An 8725-nucleotide genomic window follows, 5' to 3' on the forward strand; every position below is an offset into this window, starting at 1 on the left:
TGCCCAAGACGAGTTCCTTCACAATGCAACTTGTCTCACAAAATACAACTCTTAACATCTTAAGTGTACAAAACGGGCAATTGGCCATGGTGCCATTGAATGTGTTTACACGCTTACAAGCCAAGGCATGACAAACAATCAAAATGAACGCAAAAGACAATACCTCAACATGGGTAGAAGAACATGCTTTAAAACACAAAACCCAAAAGAGAAAACAAAACCTTCTAAACCCAAGAAAAACAAAGGACAACAAACTGTCGAAACTTTCTTTACCTTGCAAAAGTTGTGTAGCCCTCGAAGAAAAGGTTTGGCCACCAAGGGGAAAGGGTAATCTTCAAGAGAAGAAGAGGTTTAGTGAAGCACCAAAAGCTTCACAATGGAGGGCCAATGAAGAGGGAAGAGGAAAATACACTAAATTAAAAATTACACTATCTAAGGTCGTTCACGTGCGTATAGCGCCTAAGCTAATTAGGGCAAACGGATACCCGTTTGATCCAACAAAGAGTACACCAAGCCTCTTGAGGCTGTAACGGGCTGTGGGAAAGTATAAAGAGCCAAAAAAAACTGTGATTGCTCATTAAGGAGCATTTAGGCACTCTGACACTTTAACCTAAAACCATTCACTCTTCTTTTGTGCAAGGTACCATCTAGGTCAGAGAGTTGATAAGAACCATTGGGGTATTTGTGTTTAACTTTGAAATATTCTCTCCATTTAGCTTGAAATTTAGTCTGGAAAGTGTTATCCAATTTTCCATTGTATCATAACACTAAGTCCTCTTCTTTGATCACTTTGTCTTTGAGTTTGCATTAAACCACATTTGATTTTGTTCAAGTGTTCTCTCACAATACTCAAATGCTGCATGATGGTCCAATTGCATGGTATCGAGAGTTTTCAACCTACTTTGATAGTAATTCAAGGGTTCTTCTTGTAGCTTGAAAAGTATCTTCAAACCGGAAATTTCAACTTCAATTGAAAGAAAAGCCTCTTTGTCGTAAAGCAAGTAAAAGAATGAGAAACATGTTCCCTCCTTAATTGTTGTTTTGTAGGCCCATAATGCACATGGGACTCCAAATCCCAATTTTTCCCATGACTTCTCATCATTTTGCTTATCATTCAGATTAATTCTCCATTGAACCACTCATTCAGGCCATTACATTGATGGTAATAAGAAGTGGCATACAAATGTTTAATATTTAGCTTCTCATGCAATAGGTCCATGAGCTCACATTGGAAACTTTGTGCCCCCCCCCCCCTTTCGCACGTACAAATATTATTACTGATGAGATGTTCCACAAAACAAGAAACCCAACACTTGCCTCCAACAAGATACTTTATAACAAGACAGTCTCAACAAACTTTACCTCATTGTAGGTTATTCTCCCCTTTGACTCGACCTTCTCACAGACTGCAACAGATAAAAAGCCCGTCAAACATGATCATAAGCACTACTTTGCTTCGATGATACAAAATCATTAATTCTTCCAGCAGTTGTTTTTTTTATTTTTATTTTTTTTGGGGGGGGGAGGGAGGCGAAGGGCGATTCCCTACATGGCGGCTCCTTTGGCCCACCCTTGAGAGCCAGGCCAGGATGCTTTTGGCTGCTCCAAGGCTGCCCACAGCCTTCCCAAACCTGCTCCGAACTGATGAATGCTGATTTTGCGTTTTGTATAGGGATAGATTAGGTGCAGTCCTATGAAGGGATAATCAGTGCCCCAAGGCAAAAGGCCTATGAGAATAAGAAGGCTAGGATTGAAGAGCAACTGAATATCAGAGACTGGACACTGTGGCCATTGTTGGACACAGTGGGCACTTGAGCATCCTTAGGAACAGATTACGTGCCAACCTTTCATGCTGAAGTGACGAAGCCCTCGCCCACCTTTCTCTGTGCCACCAGGCCTCGGCCCTCGTTTCTTTTTTCTACCACTGAAAACATTATAAAACATATGACCAGATTCAGTTATATGGCTACCGAAGACTCCATTAAGATACCAAAGGTAAAAAACTAACCCTGCAAAGTCCGGAGACTCAAGCTCATCCCCTAGACTTTCCACATTTTGAGTCCTCGTTTCCACACTGTTTGTCCCGGGGTTAATCATTGCTGAATCACTACCAAGGGATGGCGAATACTGACTTTGTGAGGTGGGGGAGTGAGGGAGGAGTGGGTTATGGATAAATCAGATAAGTTATAGGGGTGCACATGTGCTTCTTGTCTCTTTCCTTTCTTTCTAAAAAATTAAAACTATGATTGTGTTATGGAACCTCTGGGTATATTATGTGATGCATATCAGTCACATACTTTTTGGATTAATTTCAGTGGTTACATGCTCTTGCTGTGTTTGTCTCTCACATGGGACCTTCGATGTGTTCTCAAACAGTGGGGGAGAATGAACAATTCCTTTTTATATTTGTCAGGGTTCCCCTTGGATGCTAAAAATTTGGATATGGGTCTGAGAGAAGCAGATTTTCTTTCAACAACAAATGGCTATGGTCCAATTTTCTCAAGAAAATCTTCTCAGCAGATGGGTGTCCAAGGTCTGTCGGCATCGATGGATACTGGAAGGATTTTTTGCAAAGTTATCTCTTGAAGGCAAAATGCCATCCACAAGCTCCTTCATGGTTCTCCTCTAAAATTTGGTACAAATCTTCACGCTAGGGAACTCTTCTTAATACCAAATTAGCACCTTTCATGTACAAAGCATCATCAAGAATGATGTACTAATGGCTTTTCTTCAAAAATGGGTACTTCTTTGCTTTTGGAAAATCTAGAGGGATTGTTCCTGTCATAATAAATTCTTCCTCTTGAGCTAGATGTTCCTCTCCAAGATATAAGAAGCCTTCCACCTTCATTGCATACAAATCCTTGGCGATAGCTTCTTGAGCCACCTCATGAGGAAGATCGTTTTTTGCTCTCTCTATATGACATAGTCTCCATGCTTCAAAATGACCAATAAGTTTCTCGATTTAATTGACTAAATCCTTGAGCTTGGCATTTTTGGTTTGCAAACACCTAGCATCTCTTTGACAATCAACAAAGCATCCCCTTTAATCATTAGTCTTCTTATCCCTAGTCGTAAACATTCAAGCAAACCTTGATGTTGGGCATTGTATCTGCCTCATTGTTACTTGTACCTTTCAACCAAAGACTCTTCCCTTTAACTATATGTCCTTGTGGATTTTGGATGACAACCCATCCTGTAGCCTCATTGAGACTCTTTTTAAAAGAGGCATCCAAATATACAGTGTATGCATTGTCTAGCTACATCTCCTTATGTGAAGTCTCCTCTTTCTCCACATCTTTGACCAATATTGGACCTTCCTTGGTATGTAATAAGATTTTCCAATGAAGCTAAGAAAGAAAAATTTACCTCTTGTAGTTCAATTATCCACCTTATCATACTTTTGGCCAAATTAACATTGTTGACCAATTGAGGCAAAAGAGTTTAGCTAGTTAATATAGCAAAAGGTTTAGGAAGAAAATAAGATCTAAACATTCTACATGCATACACCAAGCTAGAAAGAATTGATTCCGCATCAGTTTACCTTCTTTCTACTGCAATCTTCACCTTGCTAGCATAATATACTGGTTTCATATACCTTGAGCCTTGTCCTTGTTGAAGTAGAATAGCTCCCAATGCATATGGATGCTTGCGTATGGATGCACTGATGGGTTCACATAAAACATTTTCTTGAAGTCATATGCTTGCACACTAGTGACTTCTCTCAACACTTACTTCACCTTTTGAAAGACTTATTCACATTCTTCAATCCATTAAAGAGGATCTTTCTTTGCCACTTATTGCAGAGGAAATAAAAGTTAAGATGTTAAAGGAATAAACATTGACATATATTTAATCTTCTGTATGAAAGTGTGTAGCTTCTTGGTAGTAGAAGGAGAAGACAACAATGTGAGCTTCTTCACTTTGTGAGGATGAGGTTCAATTCCATTCTGAGATACCACATGCCCAAGGAGTTTAACTCTAGGTTCTGCTAAAAGAACACTTCTTTGGATTTAATTGCCCACCCCTTTCGTCAATCCTTTGAAATATTTATTCCAATCGAGAATAGTGCTCCATCCTAAGACTCTAGATGTAGGTATCATCAAGAAAAACATTAACAACCTTATCAAGAAATGGGGCATACACCTCATTGACCCTTTGCTCATACCATGAAGGTGCATTTTTTAGACCAAAAGGCATCATCCTATAGCAAAAACATCCCTAAGGTGTTATGAAAGTTGTCTTATTTTGATCCTTTGGTGCAATAGCAAGCTGGAAATATCCCAAAAAGTCATCACATACATCCCAAGATAGAGTGGTAGGGTGGTGCCGTTATGGGAAGAACATATCTATGTTCAAGTCTCCTTCTGCATTTTCTAGATAGAAATGGTAATTTATACTAAGTAGATTTTATAATATCTGTTGTATAAAAGGATTTACACAACACACGTCGGAGACAAAACAACACTTTTCAATAATGTTTTAGCAGCTTCAATGGGGGATGTCAGGGCCTTTTAACATTGGTGATGTGAGAAGCCAAATTTTGTTGATAGTTTCACTGTTAAGCAATAAAATTTCACTCTGCTATTTTCATTATTTAGCAGCACAATAATGTTGCTTGAGCAGTGACCTATGAAAAGTGTACTCCTGCCTATTTCAATTGAATAGCTTGAATCTAGCCTAATGATAGTCATGTAAATCAAACTACCCTACTGATAGCTTAAATATGGCCTTGTGATAGTCATGTAAATCAAACTACCTACCATGTGATTGAACATAGTAGGGTCCTCTTAAAAAAACCTATATCTATATAAAACCTCATGTTCTGCTCCAATGGCATTGAGATTGGCTTACACCCTAATACCCCTGATAACATCATGTCCAAAGCATATGCAAAAGATAAATCCTATCACGTGACCTAATCATCTCTATACCCAAGAGTATCACATCTCACCCAAATCATGTATTTCAAACTTGTTCTTAAGAAGAATCTTCAAGACATTGATTAATGACATCATTAATGTCACCTCTATAAGAATCAAGTCAATCACACAAATGACCATAAGCACAATCCCCCTATCAATTGTTCTCACATAAAGTGAGAAATTAGCCCCTTATCTTTTCTAACCATGCTTTAGGTGCCTGATTCAAGCAATACATGGCTTTGCACAACAACTTGCAAGCCAAATTTGGGCGTGCATGATCCTTGTATCTTAGTGGCCGCACCACGTAAACTTCCTCCTATAAAACACCATGTTAAAATGCATTCTTTACATCTATATTATGTAAATACTATTGCTTGGTTGTAGCCATACCAATGACTGCACTCTCATAGTTATCATCCTAGAAACTAGGCTGAATGTCTCCTCATAGTCAATGACTGCACTCTCATAGTTATCATCCTAGAAACTAGGCTGAATGTCTCCTCATAGTCAATGACATATATCTATGCATATCCCTTGGCAAAACCAAGCTTGCCTTGTACCTGCTAACAAAACCATCTCAATGATGCTTCACTCTGTAGACCCTAATTTACTTGTTTTCCTTAGGCAAAGGCACCAAATCCCATGTGTCAATAGCATCTAATGTAGTCATCTCTTCATCCATCGCATCTTCTCAATGCGTATGTCCAAGTGCGTCCTAAAAACATGGAGGTTTCACCTATTGTATAGCTTTGACAATATATGCGCAACGATAGGCTATATACCCATCATATCTCAAGCTATATATTTGACTCTAGTAGTAGATTGCATACACATGGATAAGTGTACGGCGTTGGTGTTCTCAATACTACTTTAGTTCTTTATACACCAGGTGTAATAGTAGTAGCTTGGATGCCAAACTCCTCATCAAGGCTCTTTTCTGTGATATACAACTTAGCCAAGGTATCTAATGCATCTTTAGATGTCATTGTATCATCGAACACACTAATAGTAAATGCATAACATTTCTAGCCCTATCCTGCCATGATTTAACGGAATGTACTTGTTATGGAGTGGGATTTTGTTTTGAAAGCTCGAACTCCTTCTGGAGTCACTTAATAAGCTGCTAATATGCTTTTTCCATGAGTAAGTTTGTCATCCTAAAAATTTCCATACTTGGAAGTTATTCTTATGCAGCTTCTCGCTCATAATCTAGGATATGGTATTATGTAGGCCAAGAGAACTAACAATAACTTTTGCACTCATAGCAATCTTGCAATCTCCAATAATTTGTCAGACATATACATACATAGTTACTAGTGATACTATAAATTTTCTATGCAACCACTTTATGTGAACCAATTACATCAACATACATTTTTTATACATGTGAATGATCTTAAAATCTATGTAGGTGCTTCAAAAATCAACCATTTTACATAATAGTGTGTGTAATCCAATCTTAAAAATTTCTATATAGATCCTTCAAAAATCAACCATTGTGCACAATAGTCTATGTGAAACCGTCTTAAAATCTATCTAGGAATGTACTTGTTATGGAGTGGGATTTTGTTTTGAAAGCTTGAACCCCTTCTGGAGTCACTTATAATAAGCTGCTAATATGCTTTTTCCATGAGTAAGTTTGTTATCCTAAAAATTTCCATGCTTGGAAGTTATTCTTATGCACTCGCTCATAATCTAGGATATGGTATTATGTAGGCCAAGAGAACTAACAATAACATTTGCACTCATAGCAATCTTGCAATCTCCAATAATTTGTCTGACATATACATACATAGTTACTAGTGATACTGTAAATTTTGTATGCAACCACTTTATGTGAACCAATTACATCAACATACATTTTTTATACATGTGCAAGATCTTAAAATCTATGCAGGTGCTTCAAAAATCAACCATTGTACATAATAGTCTGTGTAATCCAATCTTAAAATTTTCTATATAGATCCTTCAAAAATCAACCACTCTGCACAATAGTCTATGTGAAAGTGTCTTAAAATCTATCTAAGTACTTCAAATCAACCATTGTGCACCCAACGGTCTATGTGAAAGATGAATATAAACATTACACAATCATGCAAAGTTTTTTATGAACTAGAGGCCCAAAAATAAAGAAAATGTGGGGCAGAGAAAGAGCTTGAGTTCCTTGCAAGCAAAACACACACACACACACACACACACACACACACACACACACACACACACACACACACACACAAGAGAGTGCAAGACACGAGAGAGATGGATGGCTGAATTTTCTTCTACCTTCTTCTCTTCTCTACAACCATATAACTAAAAGATAAGAGTACATACATAAAGGGAAAGTACTCTCCTACAACAACATATAAAGTGGTCGGTCTATAGTGTGAACCCGACTATATGAGCTGGCGCTATAACTATATCATAACTCTAGCACTCCAAAGTGGCTATTAGACAGCCTGTCATCCACTGGCAACATATTGACCATGATCTCACCAACCATGTCAGTGTCATAAGTGCGAAAGTTTTTACCCAAGCGGGTTATCAATGTCCGTTCGTTTTAGCACTAGTTGAGCTTGATATCTCAACACTCCCCCTCGAGCTCAACTCCACACAATGCACTCCAAGTAAGCTCCTAAACTTGTGGAGCTTCTCTGTGCCTAATTCCTTTATGAAGATGTCAGCTACCTGATCCTCCATGCTGACATATATCAGATCTACATCACCTAAACCTTCTCCCTCAAAGTGATAGTGCACCTTAATGTGCTTCATTCTAGCATGGTATACTGGGTTAGTGGCCAATCGTATGCTACTCATGTTGTCACAATAAATGATAACAGTCCTATCCACGGGCTCACCCATATCACCAAGTAGCTTCTAAAACAAAGTTTCCTTCACAATCTGCCATAGCAACACCCTTGTACTGTGCCTCTGTACTCAACAAGGCAACTATTGGTTGATTCTTACTACTCCAACTCACAGTATCACTCCTAAATGAAAACATAAAACCACTGGTAGATCTCCAATCTACAACACTACCAGCCCAATCAGCATTTGTGTACCCATGTAGCTATATCTCGATACAACCTCATAGAAAAGTCCATAATTAACTATGGACTTTATGTACCTAAGAATCCATCTAGCTATATCCAAGTGTGGCTTCCTAGGGGCCTGCATCATAAGCTGACTCACAAGTCCAATAGCATAGCTCAAGTCTGTCCTAGTAATGGTAATATAAATCAAGCTACCCACTATGCACCTATATGTAGTGGGGTCCTGCAAAAGCTCATATGTATCCATGGAAAGCTTTGTGTTCTGCTCCAATGGCACTGAAATAGGCTGACAGCTTGTCATACCATACTTGGACAACATATCCAAGCCATATTGCCTTTGCAATAACAAAATGCCATGAGGTGATCTCACCACCTCTATGCCAAAAAAAATATTGCAGCTCACCCAAATTCTTCATCTCAAATTTTTGCTTCAAAAGGCTCCTGAAATCATGTATGTCAACATTACTATCACCAGTGATAATCAAGTCATCCACATAGATGACTAATAGCATGATCCCTCTATCTGTCTTTTTCACATAAAGTGAAAAATCTGCATTGGATATTTGAAATCCAATTGTTTGACCATGCTTTAGGTACCTACTTCAAACCATACAAGGCTTTGCGTACCCTTCCACAAAATCTGGGTGTGCATCACTCTCATAACCTGGTGGCTGCATCATGTAAACATCTTCTTGCAAATCACCATGCAAGAAGACATTCTTTACATACATCTGATGTATGTAAAGACTACGG

At 38.4% G+C, this 8725-nt stretch overlaps 1 pseudogene across 1 annotated transcript; it reads right to left on the reverse strand.

Annotated features, from left to right (window-relative positions):
• Positions 1 to 1332: 1332 nt before the first annotated feature.
• Positions 1333 to 2120, reverse strand: LOC147611293 (transcription factor-like protein DPB pseudogene; annotated as a pseudogene). Its single transcript, XR_015263786.1, has 3 exons — positions 2009 to 2120; positions 1845 to 1924; positions 1333 to 1406 (listed from the first exon to the last, which is right to left on the reverse strand). The product of XR_015263786.1 is annotated as a transcription factor-like protein DPB pseudogene (transcript).
• Between the last annotated feature and the right edge of the window lie 6605 nt (positions 2121 to 8725).

The sequence above is a fragment of the Cibotium barometz genome, chromosome 47 (genome assembly GCF_041138505.1).
Source record: "Cibotium barometz isolate CiBa-2024 chromosome 47, ASM4113850v1, whole genome shotgun sequence".
Lineage (NCBI taxonomy): Eukaryota > Viridiplantae > Streptophyta > Polypodiopsida > Cyatheales > Cibotiaceae > Cibotium > Cibotium barometz.